The sequence below is a fragment of the Macaca nemestrina genome, chromosome 1, assembly GCF_043159975.1.
Source record: "Macaca nemestrina isolate mMacNem1 chromosome 1, mMacNem.hap1, whole genome shotgun sequence".
In the NCBI taxonomy this organism is placed as follows: Eukaryota; Metazoa; Chordata; class Mammalia; order Primates; family Cercopithecidae; genus Macaca; species Macaca nemestrina.
This window is the reverse complement of record NC_092125.1, coordinates 150,447,903-150,469,744: the sequence shown is the minus strand read 5'-3', so window position 1 is coordinate 150,469,744 and position 21,842 is coordinate 150,447,903. Positions and strand designations below refer to the sequence as shown.

At 37.6% G+C, this 21,842-nt stretch overlaps 1 pseudogene; it reads right to left on the bottom strand.

Annotated features, from left to right (window-relative positions):
• Positions 1 to 15,963: 15,963 nt before the first annotated feature.
• On the bottom strand, positions 15,964 to 16,772 carry LOC105482732 (large ribosomal subunit protein eL21-like; annotated as a pseudogene).
• Positions 16,773 to 21,842: the final 5,070 nt, after the last annotated feature.

Below are 21,842 nucleotides of genomic sequence, written 5' to 3'. Positions count from 1 at the left end.
AAATTGCAGATGACTACTTAAAAAGATTCTGGTTAGAGCATGTTCAGATAAAATATAAAGACAGGGTATCACCATTTTTCAAATATAATCTTCAGCTGTAGTTACCAACATATGCTTGCCATTGGATTATAGAAAGGAAAAGTAGGAAGAAGTTTAAGTGGTCATCCTGTCCATTTTTTTGGCATTTAAGTCTTTATTTAAAACAAACAAACAAAGCAAACAAACAAAAAACGAAACAAGACAGAACTTCCATATACCCTCTTGGCAAGTTCTTTTAGAACATTTGAAAGCCTATTCCTTTAGTCGTATGTTCACTGAATATTAAACATCACTGTTTACCATTCTTATAAGTAGCCATTTGCATGGTGAAGACTTAATTGTATTTATTTATAGACGGTTTTTCAGTTGCTGAGTCACATTCTTATATGCCGACTTTGATCTTCCTACAAAATTCTTTTGTGATAGACAGGGCAGGTCAACCCTCAGGCGCAAGGGCAGAGTTTATATTTTTCATCACTGATGCCAAACATATAGAATGTGCTTATTGGTATTTCTTGAATAAATGGTCCCATTTTACAGGTAAGGAAACGGTGAGGAAGAGGTTATATGATTGCATTCAGGTCTTAGGTCTTAATCTCAGATTGTCTGCCTCCGCGGAATGTTGACTGTGACACTGTACATTTATCCATTTTGATTCCTATTTTGAATGGTGACCCTTTTAAGCCTTGTTGCATTTGTCTAACTATAATTCTTTTTTTTTTTTTTTTTTTTTTTTTTTTTTTACTGAGAATTTCAGGGTAAAAAAGACACTTGCCAAAAAACCTAAGGGAATGCAGAGAATGACCATATGAAACTGAACAGTGCTGACTTCTATACTGTACTATTTGGCAGGGTTATTGAATGAGTATGGGAATGGGTGCCTATCCAGGAGAGGTATCTGTAGAAAAGAGCCACTAGAAGTCATTCGGATTAAAATATCTCTTCTCATATAAATATTTGAGCACTTAGAAATTAATTTGGACTAGCAAACTCCTCCTTTTAAAAGCAAATATCCTGGGAAGATCACATCTCTAAGTCATAGTGACAATTATTTTAATAATCACATGAATATCAAGCTGAAAATAAGTAATTCAGGAAATGGGGGTTTTGCTAGGCAGAGGAAGAAGAGATCATTTGAGAGCATTGAGGATATTAAGCACCAGTGGTAAGGGAAGAACTTTGTACAGCTAGAAAGCATTAGAAAGGCTCTGAATATTCAGAAAGTTGAAGGCAAATAGGAGGTCAATAGGTAATTGTACACTAGAGGTGACTTATGCACTGGGCCCTGGATAGCAGCCGTGTGTTACTGAAAATTATCTTCTGTACATGGCTGTTAACTTTGGATATTTAGATTCCAAATAATTTTTAGGGATACAGATATATGTCTCCTTAAGTCAGCTCTGTGTCTCTGCAGTAAGTCACTGCTACATTAAAGCCAGAGCTGTCCTAATCGGTTGCTATAATGTACAGGCACACACACATACATGCACACACACACACATACACATACACACAAGCAGGCACTAATAAGAAAGATGAGAAGAAAGGGCTATTTTCCAGACACTTGTCAATTCTAATTTGAAAAGATCTAACACTCCCTCTCTTAAGATCCTTTCCTTTTTGTCTTTCTCAACTTCCCTTCTCATTCATCCATTCAACTAGTATTTTCTATGCTCAAATTATCTGCAAAGTATTGTGTTGAATCTTAGAGATTTTGTAATGAACCAACCGACTCCTGCATCAAGGAGCTCAAATTCCAGTGTGGTGCTGTAATGAGAATATAGATAGAATGGTATGGGAGCAAGAAAAGTGTAGTCCTTATTGAGCCGGAGTGTTAGGAAATCGTTAGGAGATCATGTTAGTTGAGTCTTTCTTTTCAGGTGGGGTTCACATTTCTGCAAGTTGTCAACTCATTTGTTTCTGAGGCTCTGTTAAGTTCTTGCTAAACCCAAATTCTCCCTACAGGAAAAATCCTACAGAGGCTGATAAATCTAATTATCATTTAGGCATTGAATTTTAGCCATCAAACCACTATACCATTTCAGGGAAATCTACAGCCATTTTTCTTCACCTAATGACAAAGGTATACATGAAGTTAGTCAATAGCGGTCAACATATTCCTATAACGAAAGAAAAAAGATAGGTTTTTAAATGTTGAATTATCCAGACTTTTTCATAATATCAGTTCTCATGTTTCAAATTCATTTAAATATGGATTTATCACTCTGACCCTTGCAGTTCTTTATTTGGTAAATACATACAAATGCAAGCTCTGCATAATGATTTAATGAATGAAAGACCAACAGCGTGACCTTAACTGGTTTTTTATTTTTCTTAGTAGTCTACCTCTTGATAGAAGAGTAAAACAGGATCTGCTTTACATGATCAGTTTCAGGCCATTAATATTTGAAAGGTTTTTCTAGGCGTTTGTTGGAAAACACTTTTACATTATAAGCACTTTGTGGTATGGTCACTTTTTAAGGTTTAGGAACTGTCTGTCTATGTCTAAGAATTACTTAGAGATATTATTAAGACTTAAGCTGCCAAGTCACTTATATGCAAGTTGGGTGGGGAGTGTGTGGGAGGGAGAAAAACGTTGAATTGTTTTGTTGCTGTTAGTTCAATAAAGTGAAGAAACAAAAATGGGGATGATCTCCTGGATTTGTAGAAACAATGAGATACAGCATATGATAGAATGAGGGAGTCCAAGGAGGGGGGCTGAATGGTTCCCAGCCCCAACAAATGTGTGTAATGGGCCCTAAATTTAAAAGGAAAATAAAAACTTCCTAGGTGACTAATGTAGTCAAAATGAAAAATTAAAGCAGGTTAACAAGCTGCAGAGTGCATTCTTATTCAGCCAGCAGAAATCAGTCTTTGGAGCTTTCAAGAGATAAGAGAAACTATTGACAGGCTTGAGGAGAGCAGCTGAAATTACACAGTCACTCCACACTCTTTATACATTTGTCACTAGTGGATGTAAATATTTATGGCTCAGATGACAAACGACTTACCTTATTTGGTGATTTGAGGCTCTGGTGCAATTCCAGGGTCACCAGAGTGGTGTTAAGTTTCCGCTGAGATCTGGGCTGGATTAAGGCTAGGGAGTCGTAGCAGCTGCAAATGAAAATGTGTCATAACCCATTCCCACCCCTATAATCCTCCAACTTTCACACATGTCCCCAAACCAACCCCCTGCCCCCCACCAGAAAAAAAAATAAGAAAATCTGTGCCTTGGGTTGTAAGGGGAAACTCCAATATCTGGAATTTAAAAGAATGTGGAGTGCAGAGAAGGAGCTAAACTAAGCACGTTCAGAGTGCATAAAATTAAAACACACCAACCTCATCTGTTGAACAGCATGGTGCTCTGGCAGTTCATAAGCAAATGTTTAATAATATTTATAGTTCAGCTAAATAAGGAATTAATAAAGAAAAAAGTGGATTGTCCTGGATGAGATCAACTCGGTATGCTCTCCCAGATGTTGATTTTAGGTTTAGGTAGCATAGAATCACCCAAGCTCACCAAAGAGTGCAGGAGAGTTCGGTAAAGGAGCTCAGCCCAGGGAAGGCCTTTAAAGAGATATTATTTACCTGCTTTCCTATGCTTCGACAAAATTCTGTGCCACTGGTCAGGCAAACAACACTCCTTCCTTTTGTTTTCCAACTGTGATCCTTGGTTACACCCACAAGGATGTGCAGAAAAATCTACTTAAAGTGGTCTTTTAGGGGTAGAACTTACACCAGATAAGTTATAATTACAGAATATTAGAGACCCTTCTGTCCTAGATACTGGGTCTTGAAACTACTTTCCTTGAAACTATTAATACCTTAAGTGGATTTTTAACCCCCTGAAGTTGACTACACTGCTGTGTATCCAGACTTAAAGCTGCCCTGAGGTTCTCTTGAAGGTAAATTTTCTCAACTTACAGCTCCCAGGTTTGAGGAAATAAGTCTATAATCATGAATACATACATCTATTCTATGATCAAGGCATTTTTATACTACTACTTGGGGGAAAATGACTAGAAAGCCTTCTTTTATAAAGAAAAACATTATAAACATTTCAAGAATTACGTGAAAATTACGATAAATTTTCCTTTAAATTATCTTTTGTGCATCAAGAGATCCACCTTTATATGCAACTTTTTTCTACCCAACACAGGTAAGTACAACAGAAATTGAAGTTGTGGTGGCCATGGTGATTCCCTTTGTAGATCCCCTTTTGAGAAAGAACTTGCTGTTTAAGTTCCCCTTCAAGAGAGACTTGTCCCAGCTGCTAAGGTTGCTGTTGGCAGGCAAGTGTCAGCTGGCAGCCCCTTCAGGGATGGCTTCAGCTGCAGAGAACTTTCTTGCCTAAGGCAATGCCCTTAAGAAAGCAGCCCGCTTCAAATGACTGATGGAGTGTTTATACAAATGCCAGGTCATTTCAGCCAACACATGACAACATTAAGATATGGTTTTAGCTCTAAAGTATCTCCACGAGGCTGGTCATTGGGCTGAGGCTGTCATTAGGCCAGCATCACTCCTTCCAGAACCGCTTCCTTCTTCTCCCTTCTATAGTTGTTGATTCACCTCATGGTCTATCTCAGTTTCCTTTTCAGAAAACCCAACCTATGACACATGGTCATAGACAAAGGTCAAGATGTTGGCTCCAGCTTTAGGGGAGAAAGGAACTTGCACGCTGACTTGGCCTCCCGGTAGAGATAATGATCTGCTTGTAGAATTTCTCCATCAAAGAGTTAGGCAATGGATGACTGTCTCTCTAAATCAGGGACAGATCATTTAGAACTAAGGATGGCATAGAAGTCCTAATCTTGATTTTCTTATTTCTCAATCTCAGCAAGCTGTTGTTGCTCTAGGATTTAAATATGTGGAAGCTATCTGTAGAATTCACCTGAGCCAAATAAACTTCGGTAAAGACAATAATTTTAAAAGAATGAACATGCATATATCCTAGCTTTGCTTGGCAATTTTGGTGTGCTCAGTTTATTCATCTTTGTCTTTAGATATGTTCGCTGCGTTTCTTTATCTCAAGCTCCAGAATCAATCCTCGTCCCCAAAATGGATGATTTAAATGCCTCTAAACCACTGACTAAGCAGGATAAGCCTTTGTATGGTTCAACTTGGGTCTTAAGTGCCCTGATTTCTTTGAGACTCAGCTTTTAATTTGTTTTCTTGAGAGTAAATCTCAAAAATGTAGCCTAAAATATATACCAGGAATAAACGCTCTACTGCTACATGACAATCTCTGCCTATGAAATCCTAGTTCCTCTTTTGTACCTCCCCACTGGCTATCAGTGACCTGTAGAGTTTCTTGAAGATCAGGTGAGTGTATCAGTCAAAGAAAATCGTTACCCAAAGGCCAAGGAACTTGCATTCTTATCCCTGAATGGCCTAATTATATTAGTAGAATAAAATTTCCATTTCTACTCATAAATAATTTCTAAGGGAAAAAAGGCCATAGCTTGATAAAATTAAAGGTTTATGGGTCAAGCCACCTTTAAACTCAGCTACTATTTTTCACAGCGTAGGTCTTTATTCCTCCCTTTCCCGTATCTAACCCCTACCCCATTACCGATTTGATCAAGCACAAAGAAGAAACAGATTCAAGTTCAGTTGGCCTAGTCTGGCTGAAAATAATCTGGGGAGAAAAAAAAGGTCAAGACCATAGCAAAGTTCTTTTCATTAAGAAGATGTAATAAGCAGAGCATAAACACTCTGTGATCGCTAAGAGCATGGAATAATATTCACATTGACAGAATCTTAGCATAAATAAAAGAGTTTCATTAAATTGAAATGAAAAAGTTCAGTGACCCTTACCACATCCAAGGATATTCCTGGAATTTAGCAAAAAGGAGCAAAAAAACATATATATATAAAGAGAATGTTTTCAAGACTTCTTTCTAAAATGATTGTGACAATTACAGGCACAATCTGGCAGGAGGTGCCGTGGATCTTGCCACCCAGGCAAGATTCATCTCATTGGTCACCTCTTTGCTCCATCTCTGAAATTTCCTCTTTCATTTCTTAAAAATGATGCTATGTTTCTCTCTTGCTTACATCTATCAAACCTAATTTTTGGAACTTTTCTTCCTGTGCTGTACTTGATTAAATGGAGTCTTAACCCCTTTTATCTTGTTGGAATTATATCATATGGCCAGACATTTCTCTTTCTGCCTGGAGTCTTAATGGCTGGCTCATTCCTTATATGTTTTTTTCACTAACCTTTTACCATCATCAATATTGGTAGAAGAATGTACTTAATACGAATACATTTACAAATATAAAATATATTTATTTTTTCTCAAACTCAAACTTCACAATTCTGGGAAAGAACACAGACTGTCAGGGAGCCTTGAGCTAAGCGGCTTCCATGGAGTTAGATATCCTGGCTTTCTTTACACAGGGGGCAATGACAGGGGAGGAAAGCTGGGGGACAAACGAAGGAGGGGTCTTCCTAAAACATACTCTCAATTGCATGCAGTGATTTTTTGATGCATGAAAACTCTTTAGGCATTTAACTTTTGTTGTCAGATAAATTTCTGGCAATATAAAGATGACGCAGACCTCTTGAGAATTAATATCTAAAAATAAGTTTCTGGCCCCAAACCTCAGTTCAGTGGTTTAAAAAAAAAAAAAAAAAAAATCATCTGGCCTGCCATGGTGACTCACGCAAAGTGCTGTAATCCCAGCACTTTGGGAGGCCGAGGTGGGCAGATCATTTGAGGTCAGGAATTCGAGACCAGCCTGACCAACATGGAGAAACCCCGTCCCTACTAAAAAAATTACAAAGTTAGCCGGGTGTGGAGGTGCATGCCTGTGATCCTAGCTACTCAGGAAGCTGAGACAGGAGAATTGCTTGAACCCGGGAGGCAGAGGTTGCCATGAGTCGAGATTGCACCACTGCACTCCAGACTGGACAACAAGAGTAAAACTCCATCTCAAAAAAAAAAAAAAAAAAAAAAAAATCATCTGACCCTATAGGTGTAAGTTTGTGAATAGTTAAAAGAACAGCCTTAGCTGCTGTTTCATTTTTTATCTGGCATTCTTGCAACTCTGTCACTGAACATCTTGAGTTTGTTTTGCATATCATCAACTGTATGAGATGAAGATTTTTTTTTATCCTTCATTAACTATATAATCAAAGTCTCAGGCCCTGCGTGATTCCCCAAAATCTGTGGTTTTCAGATCAGCAGTGCCCTAGTTCAAGAAGAAAATTGCTTTCAGCCAGTATTATTCAAAGAGTCTTGTTTCCATTTTATCTTTTATTTAACACTGCTGTGTCATCTAGGGGCCCGTTCACAAGGACTCCAATTATTTGATAGGCAGCAGCCAGTGACATTTTTCTCTCGTTTTCTCATCTGATAGGCACAAGTTAAAAATTATTTTTATTAAAAAATTAGGCACCTGCTTAGAGGTTGGGGAAGTTTACATGAGGGCCACAAAGATTTCACTGTGAAGCAAATTCTTGAAAAAAGAAAAGGTCTCTCTGAAATGAAGAATTCTGCACAATTACCTGAAGGGAGCCCATAGCCAAGGCTTAAACCACCTAACTTTTATCTCTCTCTTGATCCCTTGATGACTGACAGATTGATAGCAACCTAATATACCTAGTGTTTGAACAAAGGCCCTCAGTTACTTCTTGGCAAAAGTACAAATAAGCCACTGGCTTTTCTTTTGTCTTGAATTTTCCTCAGTCAACTTCATTCAGGCACTGGTCATAAAAGCCAATCCAAAAGTTGTTTTTAAAAGTTACTAGATGATTGTCCTTTAAGAATGAATAATCTTTCATAAAATGTCGAAGCATGCCTCTGCTTTTTGACGCACCTCTAACCGGGTCTACACCTTGATGATGATGACATTTTTAAGTCAAATGTGGGCCGAACACGCAGTTTATAGGAATCATTTATTCCCTGCCATAACCCTATGAAGTAGGCCTTATCATTCCTACCTTAGAGAAAGTAAACAGGCACTATCATTCCCATCTTATAAGAAATTGAGGTGTGAGATGTTAAGTAACTTGCACAAACTTGTATATATAGTAGTTAGTAAATCCAGAGTTAGACTCGAGGAAGTCAAAACTACAAAAGCTATGCTCATGAACACTTCGCCCCACTGCATTTTCTACTTATCCTCATCTACTTATCTAACCATCTATTTATGTTTTTGTGAAATACATGATCATGGTAAAAATACCAATAACACTAAAAAATAAAATATTTGTTTATTTTCCCTCAGTCAAAGGCAGAAGCTTATCTTGACTATCACTTAAAGCCTCATTTATTCTCTTCCAGAATTCACATTTTCTTTTTCTCATTCATTCACTCTTTGTCATTTTATATCCTACTTTTTAATTTAACATTATACATGAGCCTTTTATGTCATTAAACATAATATTCTTTAAAAAACTGATCTTAATGGTAACACAATATTCTATTAAATGGCCATATTTGACATATATTTTATGTTGAGAAATAAGATCTTTTCCTTCTGGGAAGTACACATTACTTATTCTCTTTCCTTTCCCACAGAGTCCAGGTGTGAGCACATAACTCAGGCCTGGTCAATCAAAATGCCATATATTTTAACCACTTTTCCTTTTTTTTTTTTTTTTTTTTTTGAGATTGGCATGTAACTCAAAGTGTTTTAATATGAACTCTCAAAAATATTTACTAGATCTGTTGGAAAGACGCTCTTTTTGTTAATGTTCCTAAGTTGACAAGTCTAGAGTTTCTGGTGAGTGGCTCTCTGAGAATGGAGCTATCACTGCAGAGAGCTGGTTAAAGTCCTAAGAGCTAAGTTCTGCATTGTGTTGCCAGATAGCTAGATTGAGCCTTACCTGATGTTAGCTTTCATCCTGAACTTTCACTTTTTTGTATAAACAGCAAGTGCCAAGATCATGAAATAGGAGCCTGCTTTCATGCCTGAAGAATAGAGAGAGGCCAGTGCGGTGTGTGAGGCAAGGAGAATGGCAAGAGATAAGCACAGAGAGAGCACAGGACCAGGGCCAATCATACAGTGTCTTCTACTCTCTGATTCTGTGGATTTGACTGCATTAGATACTTTATATAAATGAAATGATTATCTGTCCTATATCTGTCTTATTTCATTTAGCATAATGTCCTCAAGGTTCATCCATATTGGTACATATTGTAAAATTTTATTCATTTTTAAGGCTGGATAGATAATGTCACCAATCATTAGAGAAATGCAAATCAAAGCCATCATGAAATCCCTCATAATTTATCTTTGAATTCGTGATTTGTAAGTGAAGTCCAATAGGATATTGGAGCATATACTTGGGTCTAGGAACCTCAGTTTATATGTGATTTGCCTCTCTCAGCTTCTCTGCCTCTTTGCAAGGTATTCTCAGCTGTCGCTAACCCACCACCACCGAAGAACTGGTGCCTCTGTTGCCCTGCCTGCTGTGGGGTCCTGGGGGCAGCTACAGGGAAGGAGAAAATCAGGCACATGCCCTGTGTAGTGAATCTCGGTGAATCTGAGCACATGTAAGGGTCTGCACTTGCCTATGACTATCCCTATGCCCAAGAGAGGTGATATTCAATGGCAAATAAATTCAATGGCTTTATGAAGGGTTACAAGAGATTCCTAGGATTAGAAAAAAAGAAATCTTTTTCCCGCTTTGTGAATAAAGGGTCTCACAAATTTTGTGACCAGCCGTATATAAAAAGTTCATTTCAATAGTTTAAGGAATCAGTGCATAGTTAGGATATAAAAAGGGCCAGACTAAGCTGTTCTCTTATGTAAAGGAGGATTTTGAAGGGAGACTAGAATTGATGTATACTTTTTAGTGTTTCTTTGTTGGAGGAGAATGGATTAATCTGAGCATTTTTGAATGTCAGTGGGCAGGAATCAGCGGAGAGGGAGGTAATAAGAGGGAAGTAATGAATCATGGAACAAAGCACTGGGGAGACTAGAGAAGATAGAAGGGTCTCACCATATCAGAACCCTTCAAGCAGAATCGTGAGCACATTTAACACTGAAATAAGTAACCAATGAATAGATTGGCTGAACATCTCTCATCCGAGTGCTAGGCATTCCCTGTGGGGGGCCTGACTGACTACAACCAGGAAACAAGAGGAGAAAAGCCCCATCGTCAGAAAATGGATGTTAAAGTTTGAAAAAGAAAGTAAAGGTAGGTGGTACCTCTGAAGCCTGAGAGTGAACACAAGAGCTTATGACATGTGGCCTGAATATATTCAGTCATTTGAAAGGCAAGGTCATCATAAGAGAAAATAAGCAAAGGAAGTGAACAGGGATGTAAAGAGAGAAGACACCATTTAGAGAGATGATTATGAGCATTTCCAACCAATGGAAAGGTTCCATATGAGGTCACATGGCATGCGTTTGTAGTAGGCCAGTACTTTGCTCATAGCAGACATTTAGCAAATGTTTGTTGAACAAATCCTGGATAGGATTGGCCTCATTGTGGATCCCCATCAAAACAGTTTTATGTGACTGCACAAGACTAAAGATGACTGGTGTGAGCAGAGGTTCAGGGCTGCCAAATAGCATGGCCAAAAATCGCAGGCCTCTGCCCATTTCTTCAGCCTCCAAGCCTGTGATTCCTATCTTACAATCTCCTCGCCAGATACTGAATACCACTCACTATTTCTCAAAAGCACTTCTCGCCCCTCTTCCTTTGCACATGCTATTTCTTCTGCAGGTAATTCCTTCAGAGCTTGAAGAGCTCCTATTGGGCTCAAAGTCCAAATCCAGCTTCTGTGAAGCCTTCTCTGATGGCCTCCTGCATAGTCACGCTGCCACAATATCTTGTACATAACCCCATAATTAGAACTTATACATTATGTTTTAATTAAAGTTTATATTTCTTCTTCCCACTACAGTAAGAATTCCTTAAGAGTGGAAATGTGTTATTGTAGCCCTACTATATAATACCAGTCTTAAACAAGGTGCTCAATAATTGTTTGTGGACTGATTGACTACTTGACTAAGTGAATGACAGGCCAACTAATCATTAATAAGGAGTATGATGAAACTCAAAAGATAAAATATTACAGAGGAACTAGAGTGACACAGGGGCAGCGGTCGACATTTGCTATTTATTATCACTCAGTATCCATTTCTCCCTTCTCTTACTGCTGGAAAGTTTGTTTTTTTTTTTTGTTTTTTGTTTTTTGTTTTTTGAGACGGAGTCTCGCTCTTGTGCCGAGGCTGGAGTGCAGTGGCCTGATCTCAGCTCACTGCAAGCTCCGCCTCCCGGGTTTACGCCATCCTCCTGCCTCAGCCTCCCGAGTAGCTGGGACTATAGGCGCCCACCGCCTCGCCCGGCTAGTTTTTTGTATTTTTAGTAGAGACGGGGTTTCACCGTGTTAGCCAAGATGGTCTCGATCTCCTGACCTCGTGATCCGCCCGTCTCGGCCTCCCAAAGTGCTGGGATTACAGGCTTGAGCCACCGCGCCCGGCCTGGAAACTTTTCTTTAATATTAATAGTATCTACATTTTCCCATGGCCTCTATGCATTTCTAAGGCCATCACAAACTTCCTTGGCTGTGAAAGAGAAAGCCTGTGGTCCAGCCAGTCACTGGCAGCCATCTTGTAGAGAAATCCTGGGACAGTAGAGCCAAGCAATGCAGAGAAGGATTCATCTACATTGTTAGGGTAGCCAGATAGATCCTTTCTGAAGCTAGTATTTCCTCTGAACTTTGTAAATCACATGCATCAATTCTTAATTGCTGAAGGTATTTGGTATTGAGTCTTCTATTATCTAGAGCCCCAAAAATCCTAGTTGAATCACAATCATAAAGGTCATCTCCACTGGGTTTGAAGTCGGGGAGAGTCTTGGCTCTGTGGATTAGGGACAAGTAACACATTTGATGAGGTGGAAATAAGTCCAGTGAGCAATAGAATGCCATGACAATGATTGCAATAGTCTTTTGACCCTTCTGCAGCAGGACCCTCAATATTCAACAGCTTGGTGTAAGACTTATGCTTGTGTTGATAAGGGTCTTTTAGTCATGACCCTATGGTTCTCTAACTGAATACACTGGCACATTCAGAGTCTGTTATCTTTTTGTTTCATGTATTATTCTCACTTAAAAAATGTCTGAGAGAACCTTGGCCTGTGTGTGTGTGTGTGTGTGTGTGTGTGTGCGTGTGTGTGTGTGTTTAGCACTGACCCATGGCAATGAACAGAGATATATTATGCATTTCCCATGCATAATTTCAGAATACCTGTGCCTTCCAAAAATAAACCATCCTATGGCTCTTGGAAGTGTTTAAATAAATCAAACTGACTCACACAGCTTCCAAACCTTCAGCTGAGCTTCTCTGTTTGGACACAGAATACAGTGCATGCACCCCTGGCTGGTTCTTTGTTGCTGAGTCCAGGCTCCATGTCTTGTATCCTTTACCATGTCATATATCATAGGCTGCCACCCTCTTGTCTGAGCTCTGTTCACCTTGCCTCCTGCTCATGCTGAAACAGTGCCAAGGGTGGGTCGTGGCTGTCTCCCTTCAGTGCCTTCCACTTTACTACTGACTCCCCCAACCGACTCGTCCTCTCTCTGCATTTCCCTGAAGCTTCCTGGAATCTCTCTCACCAAGAAAATCAAGAAGCCCAGGCTTAAGGGTATTATTTGTGACATTTCAGAAGGGAGAAAAGAGCTGCAAAAACATTTGCAGCTCTTTTTGACTGTCCCTCAAGAGAGAACACTGGTGGAACCTTTGAAACAGTAAATACACTTGAAATTTTCATGTGTTCAAAGGCTCTCTGGCTAGTCACAGAAGCATGCTCCCTGGAACAGCTTGCTTAGAGGAAGGTTCAACTATCTCCTCAGGCAAGTCCTGAGTAATTCCCTACTTTAAGAGCAGTAAACCCTTCTTCTTCTCCTCCCTCAACAGAGAATTTCTTCCTGGATGTAATAACCTTTGGCCCAGACTGGAGCATAACATGATTCCCTTCTGAAAGGGTCCTTGGAAGTCTCTTTGCTATGGGGAATGCCTAATAGCCCTGTGCAGCATGATTGACAGCTATTTTGCCATCAAACTTAATACCATTTGTCTAAAACAGGTACTGTTTTTTTTTTTTTTTTTTTCTGATGAAGAAAATTGGCATATCCAATGTTGGCAGCTTTTAAAAATTTTAATGTGAAGGGAAAATTAAGAAGAGTATTAAAAGGAACTCTGATATCCATCCTCCCCAAATGTTATTGTAGTAGCTCTCACCCTTCCAAACACTGTCACATATCCATTATGCTGTCATGGATCAGTGTACAATTGACAGGGAATAAGACTGAGACAGTCCATCAATCTAATGTCACACTGTGTAATAAAAGTCTACAGAAACCCTGTAAATGCTACTTACACTGCCAGATACAGCTCCAAAGTGCCGATTGGTACAAAATGTTCTCAACGGCTATAAATAGGTAATATGGCCTAAGGAAAATCTGACTCTTTAGTGGTATTGAAAAGAGAAAATAGCAGAAATTATGGATTATTACCAATGGAAATAAGACCAGAGGGCACTCGCATGAGGAGATGGGTCTAGGGAGATAAATGAAAAGGAGATAACCTCATGTCAAACAATCTTTCCTATTCACTATTTATAATGGTCTATATGCTTAAGGCCTTTTTGAGTACATGGGAAAAATTGCAATCTTTACTGAAATTGCAAGAATTTAAAATCTTATCTGTCTAGTCCAAACTTTGCTTAGAGGAGCTTTGGTATTTGATGAAAAGGTGGCTCACAATTATGGTATTGTATTTACTAATTTCTTAAAAGGTAAAATTAATTTAATTACACAAAAGCATTAGAGTATTTAGTCACTATTCTATAACCTTTTATGAATGACTTTTTAATCCTTTGAAAATGGACATGCTGAAGCATTTGTTTATGTTCATTATTCAGTCATTGTCAAACTTATGAGCATTTTCAAAATCTCATAAGAAACCATAGTTCTTATAAAACCATAATTTGGCATTTGTGGGGATACCAGAAATGGTTCTGTTAACAAATGTGTGCTACCACTTTGAGTGCCCAGACAATGGCTGGAAGGAGTATTGACAATATAATGTCTATCAAGAGCATCAACTTCCAGTGTCTGTGACCAAAATACAAGATGTTAGAATTATAACAAAAGAATGCAATCAGTATATTTGTTCCATGAATATACATATTTATATATTCATCACTGAATATAATTTAAATACATGCTTAATGATCTGGTTAGCCTAGAAATGTTATAAAAGACAGACTACATTTTAAAGTTAGGTAATGTATCAGCAGGGTTCTCCAGAGAAACAGAAACTAGATAGATAGATAGATAGATAGATAGATAGATAGATAGATAGATAGATAGATGATAGATACAAGATAGACAGAATATAGACATAATATATATAGTTTCTATATAACCATATATATATGTTTTTTTGTTTCATTTTATTTTTTAAGGAAATGGTTTGCATATATCTTTATGTGTGTGTCTGTTTTTAAAGGAATTCTTCATGTGATTGTGGAGGCTGGCAACTCCAAAATCTGTAGAGCAGGCTGGACAGCTGGAAATTTGAGCAGGAATAATGCTGCAGTCCTGAGGCAGAATTTCTTTTCCAGGACACCTCAATGTTTGCTGTTAAGCCTTTCAACTGATTGGATGAGGCCCATCAAACTGACTGAGTGTAATCTCCTTTACTTAAAGTTAACTGATAGTAGATAGTAACCATATCTACAAAATAGTATTTTCTCCCTTATCTGTGGATTTGCTTCCCTCAGTTTCAGCTACCCACGGTTCAAAACTATAAAATGAAAAACTGCAGAAACAAATAATTCATAAGTTTTAAATTGTGCAACCTTCTGAGTAGCACCATAAAATTGTAAGTTGTCTCACTCAGTTCCACCTGGGATGGGAATCCTTCCTTTGTCCAGCATCTCCACACTCCCTACCCTCCCATCCCTCAGTCACTCAGTAGCCTTCTCAGTTACCAAATCTACTGTCATGGTACCACAGTGCTTGTGTTCAAGTCACTCTTATTTTACTTAATAATGACCCCAGATTGAAGGGTAGTGATACTGGAAATTCAGATAGGCCGAAGAAATTCTGTCAGGTGTTTCCTTGAGATGAAAAGGTCAAAGTTATTGACTCAATTAAAAAAAAAAAAAAAAAAAAAAAAAACAATTTGTATGTTGAGGTTGCTAAGATCTACAATAATAATGAGTTTTCTATCAATGAGATTGTGAAGAAGGAAACAGAAATTTGTGCTAGTTTTGATGTAGAACTTCAAATTGAAAACGTTATGGCCATGGTACATGGTAAGTACTAGCTAAAGATGGAAAAGGCATTAAATTTGTGGCTGTGAGACAGGAAAAGAAACACATTCCAATTTACAGCAATTGGGTTCAGTACTATTCAGGGTTTCAGGCATCCCCTAGGGGTCTTGGAATGTATCCTCCACAGATAAAGAGGGAGTGTTGTACCTTCACAGCAATATTTAGATTTGTGTTTAACTAAATAACTAAGTACTATGACCTTGCCAAATTGAAACATGAAATTAACCATCACAAGTAATGAGAAGGATGCTAGTTTAAGGTGTAGTGTTACTGTAGCTATATTACCTTCCTTAACTAAGAACACATCTAGGAAGTCACCTCTAATTTCTGTTTGTATATCGGTTCTGAGAAGGGGTCTGAATGGTTCATTACTTAGCTATCTCTCAGTTTATCAAAGAAAGCTGAAAATTTTGAACTGATGATTTCTTCAAAATTTTAAGTCTTGCTGTAAGTCACAAAATAAATTTTGTATGTTTTATATCTTTTAAAAAAAAAGACACTTTTATGTACACTCAGTCGTATTGAATTAGGGCTCACCCTGACTGCCTTATTTTTTTTATTTATTTTTTTTTAGCCCAGAGGTCTTTTATTTATTTATTTATTTATTTTAACACCTATTATGACATGAATTCACGGGGAATAGGTTCCAGCAGCTCAGGCTCCTTCCCATTGGTTCTCACAAAGTGTGCTTCTCTAGGTGGAGCAGGCTGGAGCTTCAGTTGAACCCAGGTACCTTTCTTTTTGGCTTCTTTCTTTTTCTGATCATTTTCCTTCACACGTTTCAGGAAGCCATCTCAGCTCTTAGAGTGCTTAATGTGCTCAATACGCACATTAATTCTCTTGGCAAGAATCTTGCCCTTAACTTGTTTGTTTACAACAATGCCAACAGCATGCTGGGTAACATTGTAGACTCTTCCAGTTTTGCCATGGTAATACCTGTGGGGCATTCCTTTTTGAACAGTACCCATTCCCTTGATGTCTACGATATCACCTTTCTTATAGATTCGCATATACGTGGCCAAAGGAACAACTCCATGTTTTCTTTTTTCTTTTTTTTTTTTTTTTTTTTTTTTTGAGACGGAGTCTCGCTCTGTCGCCCAGGCTGGAGTGCAGTGGCCCAAACTCGGCTCACTGCAAGCTCCGCCTCCCGGGTTCATGCCATTCTCCTGCCTCAGCCTCCCGAGTAGCTGGGACTACAGGCGCCTGCCACCACGCCTGGCTGATTTTTTGTAATTTTAGTAGAGACAGGGTTTCACCGTGTTAACCAGGATGGTCTTGATTTCCTGACCTCGTGATCCGCCCGTCTCGGCCTCCCAAAGTGCTGGGATTACAGGCGTGAGCCACCGCGCCGGCCAACTCCATGTTTTCTAAAAGGCCTAGAAAACATATATTGGGTGCCTCTCCTCTTTCCCTTTGTGTTGGTCATTTTGGCGAATTACTGAAGATGGCAGTTCTGGCCGAAAAGGTGACTGCCTTATTTTTAACTTAATTATCTGCAAAGACTCTATTTCCAAATAAGGTCATATTTTGAGGTACTAGAGTTTAGCACTTCAACATATGGATTTTGCAGGGCTACAGTTCAATTCATAAGGCATTTCAGAAGTCATGTATTAATTCTAGATTTTAAATTAGATCACATAATGTCAACAGAGTGCAGATGCCCTTATTTTAGCTCTAGTTCTGCAGTATTATCTTATATGCCAAATATCCTGACTATGTGCATTCTCAGTTGTTTTTTAAATTAAAATATTGCACATTTTGGGCTAAAATTTTTATCCATACTTCGGAACTTCTTCATTTAGTGCATTTATGAAGTGTGAGTGTGCGTGTGTGTCTGTGTGTGTGAGAGTTTTCATTTATAGCCTCAGTTCTCTCTTTTAGATTACTGCATGAGTTCCCACTTGCCAACAGCTCTTCACATTATATGAATCTGAACTACTCACATTGTGAAATCCCTTTCATTCCTACAGCTTATAGAGTAATTGCCTGCCAGTATCCCTTTTTTTGTAATTCACTTTTAACCATAAAGGAAAGCCTTATTTTAATTCTCTTGAATGCCAAATCATTCAGTACAGAACGTATCATTTCAGTGTGCTGTATAATATCACTCAAGGCAAAAAATGGTCCATTCTGAACCTTGATTTAAGGGACTCTACTGCTTAGATCATCCAATCTCTAAAAGAAAATATTTGAAACTTTAACCCAGCACAAGGTGCTTAGATATCACCATTGGTACTAGGGTTAGTGATGGTATGAGTCAGGCCACAGCTGGGGCATTTATTTGTGGGGGTTAATGCTGTGGATTGCAAAGAGCAGTAAAGAATCAGGAGACTTCTAAAGGACTAGTCCTACCATGCCCCAACTTTACCCTGTAGACTTTCATTTCTTCATTCATTAATTCCCCTTTGTCTAGATTCTGCATTAGGTACCAAGAGCATAGAGGTGATTAAGATATGGCATAAGACAGATTAAATAGATATTAGAAATAAATGGCAATGCAGAGTAATTACATCTACAGTAAAGAAAATATAGTGTGTATTATGTGCAGAGCAAGCTGCTAAGATGAGACTTAAAAGTACAGTTACGCAGTTTGGGCCAGAGGAGCAAAATGTGGCTTCCATTCATGGGTCCTTGGTGGCTGCTTTAGTTCTCATTATATTCCCACCACAGAAAAGAGGGAAAGAGGCAGAGGTATATATCTATATTTCGCTTCAGGGGTACAATTCAGAAGTGGCATACATCAGTCCTGTTCACAACTCAGAGATAGAAATTAATTACCTGTCCACACTGAGCTGAAAGGAGGCTAGGAAATCTGTCTCTAGCTGGATTCCCATACTTGTAGCTAAAATATGAGGACTCTGCTAATAAAATTATATCCATTAATGATGAATATCTATGGAAAAAATAGCAATCCCTGTTCTGAACTGTAATGGGAATATTGAGCAGGTGGTTGGTGTGGTGGGTGTGATATCCCTTACTGAGAAAAAAATCCCCAAAATATTCTAAAGAAATAATAGCAAACCTAAGGAAGATGCTGATTGTGCTTAATGGTTAGAGACTAGAGGCGTTCAAGCATTTCAGACAAGGAAAACACTTATGCAAAAATCTGGAAACACTAAAAAGCCTGGGACAGAAAGGAACAGAAAAGTAAGGAACAGAAAAATAAGTTAAGATTGATATGAGAGTGTTTTGCCAGAGGAAGAGTGCAAAGGATGGGCCTGGAAATATAAGTAAGGGTCAAACTGTAGAACAATTTTGGTCTTCATCCTATGAACTACAAGGAGGCATTAAAGAATGTGTACATGGGAAATGTTCAGGAGATTTTCACTTGTAAAGGGTTGATGTTTGAATAAGGATGGAAAATGAATGGGGAAAGGCTGAATGGAGCTAGGGAGAGCAGTTACGTGGCTTCGCAGGTAATCCAAGTAGAACATTTGTGGCTAGATTCTGGTGTTAATCCTAGGAATGGAGCTGAGTGGACACAGGCAATCTGAAGTCTCAGAGACAGAGCTTAGTGGTGATAGGATGTTGGTTCCAAGGGACAAGAATTATTCAAGGATGACTCCTGGGACTCTAAACTTAGCAACTCTATGGTGGTGACCATTTGGTCAGCTGAGGAAATTTAGGAGTAACTTTAAAGGGCAAAAGACAGTGAAAGAAGACTTCAGTTTGAAATAATCAACTCTGAGGTACTTTGAGATTTAAATAGCCATTTCAGAAGTCTGTTGGATAGACTTGTCAGGAGCTGGTGAGATAAGCCCAAGTAGAAAGCGTAGATCTCAGAGACACGGAAGTGGGTGAGATTTCCTTTGGATGTCAGTCAGAATGAAAACAGAAGGAATAGATATGACTGTAAAGAACATCAACATTTTAGGATATTGCAAAGTGAATGGTAAAAAGAGAAACCCCAGAGGGGCAGGAGTAAAATAAGATAAGGACATGGACATCAAGTGAAAAGAATTAGTTTATTGTATGAGTGCTGTTGCTACAGATAGTTTTCAAGCAACCAAAGATGGATTGGTAACAAGTAGGTTAAGGAGAATAAGGACTGAACTATGTCTAATATATATATGTGTATATATAATGTATGTATAGCTATATACATAGTGAGAATATTTTTATTATGGTCATATTGTCATACACTCAGTCATATTGAATTAGGGCTAGATTGAATTAATATATAATATATATGTTATAAATGGATATATTATATATATTCTCACTATATATTTATAACTATAGTCTCATATAGCGAGCTATATATATAGTGAGAATATTTTTATTATAGTCATATTGTTATTGCTTGAGAGGGTGCTTAAACAATGACAATATGACTATAACCAAAATGTACAATCACATTTTGAAAATCAATGTGACATCCAGGTTTAATTATTTAAAGATATGTGACTGCAAAGAGCAGGAGATATATAGTGCAGTGTCAAGATTGTGATGAAGTTTTTTTGTTAGTTTTAAAATTATGTAGGATTATCTGACAAAGCTTTCAAAGGATAAGGCTGTGATGACTTATGTACAACTGTGTATTCAAAGCCTTAAGAATGACAAGTCTCTGAACTTTTGCATGTGCTATTTTTTTTTGTCTTAAGTGTTTTTTCTCTTTACCTCCACTTCCTGCCTGTCCCATTTCACATAAAAATGGAAGATAAATTTTTCTTAAAAGAGACATTGTGGTTTATGTCCTCCTTAGATGACTCTTTTATATATAAAATAATAGTAGCGACATTAAGTAAATGCTAATTAATTTGCTGGACACTGAACAAAACATTTTTCAAGTATTACCTCCTTTAAGCTTCATAACATTACTATGAAATGTGGGGTTTTTTTGTTTCATTTATTTATTTATTTATTTATTTACTTTCATCTTACAGTTGAGAAGTTGTAGGCAGTCATATAGCTAAGTAAATGGTGCATCAAAATTTGAGCCCAGGTAGTCTGAATACAAAATCTGTATTACTCTAAACTTGCATGATAGAATCATGAATTAATTCATAAATATTGTGCTTGCATCAAGTTTGATTTTGGTTTAAGAATAGTTTTCACACCTAGAATAAAAAACATTTCCTCCTCAAGTGGAATATCACTCTTTGGTTTTAGCCATCTTTCATCAGAATAGAACTAAAATTAACATGATGAACTTGCTCTATGATTATGACAAATTTTAACAGTGATTTTTTTCAGATTTAAAATTTGATAAAATTTTTTCTGACTGATTTTGACCATTTAAAAGCAAAGCCAGAAGTTCTGTGAACATTCATGACAGAAAGGGGGTTTTGTTTATTATATTACTACATGAAAATTTATGCTTACACAATTAGGAAAGTTTCAAAACTTTAAAGGTTTGAATATGATACATTACAATAATTGCAATTGAAAATTTTGTAATGACCAGGTGACACCTTTTATGGGAAATTGAGAATAAATTCTGATCCCTATTGTGCAGGGAAACAGAAGAGAGCATTGTTTTTCATCAGGGTGAAATTGGGGCAAATAGGAAGGGTGAATGATGAGGCAGACAGAAAGAGACAGAGACTCCAAACTGCTTGACAATAAGCTCATTTTTAAATGTATGTAATAAAGTTACCGCAATAATGTTGTAGCTCAGTAATGCAGTCTTAAAATGCAGCAAGCCAATTATACTTTCATTTGAAATTTCATGTCCTTATAATAAGGTTTGTTCTTTATTTTAGGGTTTTATTGTAGGTAGAGATGAGTTGGTTTTTTTATTACCTGCGTCCATCTCTGGCTGTAATAAAAAGCTTTGTGTGTGTGAGTGCGCGCGCGCATGCATGCACGCGCAGTGGATGCATGTGTTCCAAAAGAACTCACTACTTATGATAAGTCCTTGTTCTAATCATTTTCCCAGAGATTACCTATTTTAGGAAGAAGAAAAGATTTTAAAAATAACATTTATCAGGATGTTATCTAATCTATCATTTCTTCCACATGCCTGTATTATTTCTTCCTCATGCCACGTATCATTACATTCCATGCAATTTTTATCATTTGTTTATTTTTCTTAAACGCGTTCAATAGCCACCAGACTGAAGTTTGACTGCTTTTTTTTTTTTTTTTTTCCAAAATGCATTCCCTTGGTTCTTTTGGAGATAAATATAATGATGGGCTTGAAACACATCCAAAATTAGGTTATCAGTAATATTCCAAATTAGAGCACTATGTAGAAACTGATGCCATTTGGGAGCTATAATTCTACCATATGGTCTCTGCATATATTCATTATGAAGACATTTACATCTTCCTCTATTTTCTCTCCATGATGAATTTTAGGATAAAAAGTTACGAAAACAATGTCAATCACATCCCTTTCTTATTTTTATCAACCTGCCATATTAATCATATTAGAATAATTTTCTCCCTCATATAATGAGACTCTCTTTCTTACCATGGATCCAAATCTAGAAGGAATACCATTATCATCATGTCTAAATAAAAGATTCATTCTTGTCTCTTTTTCTGTTTC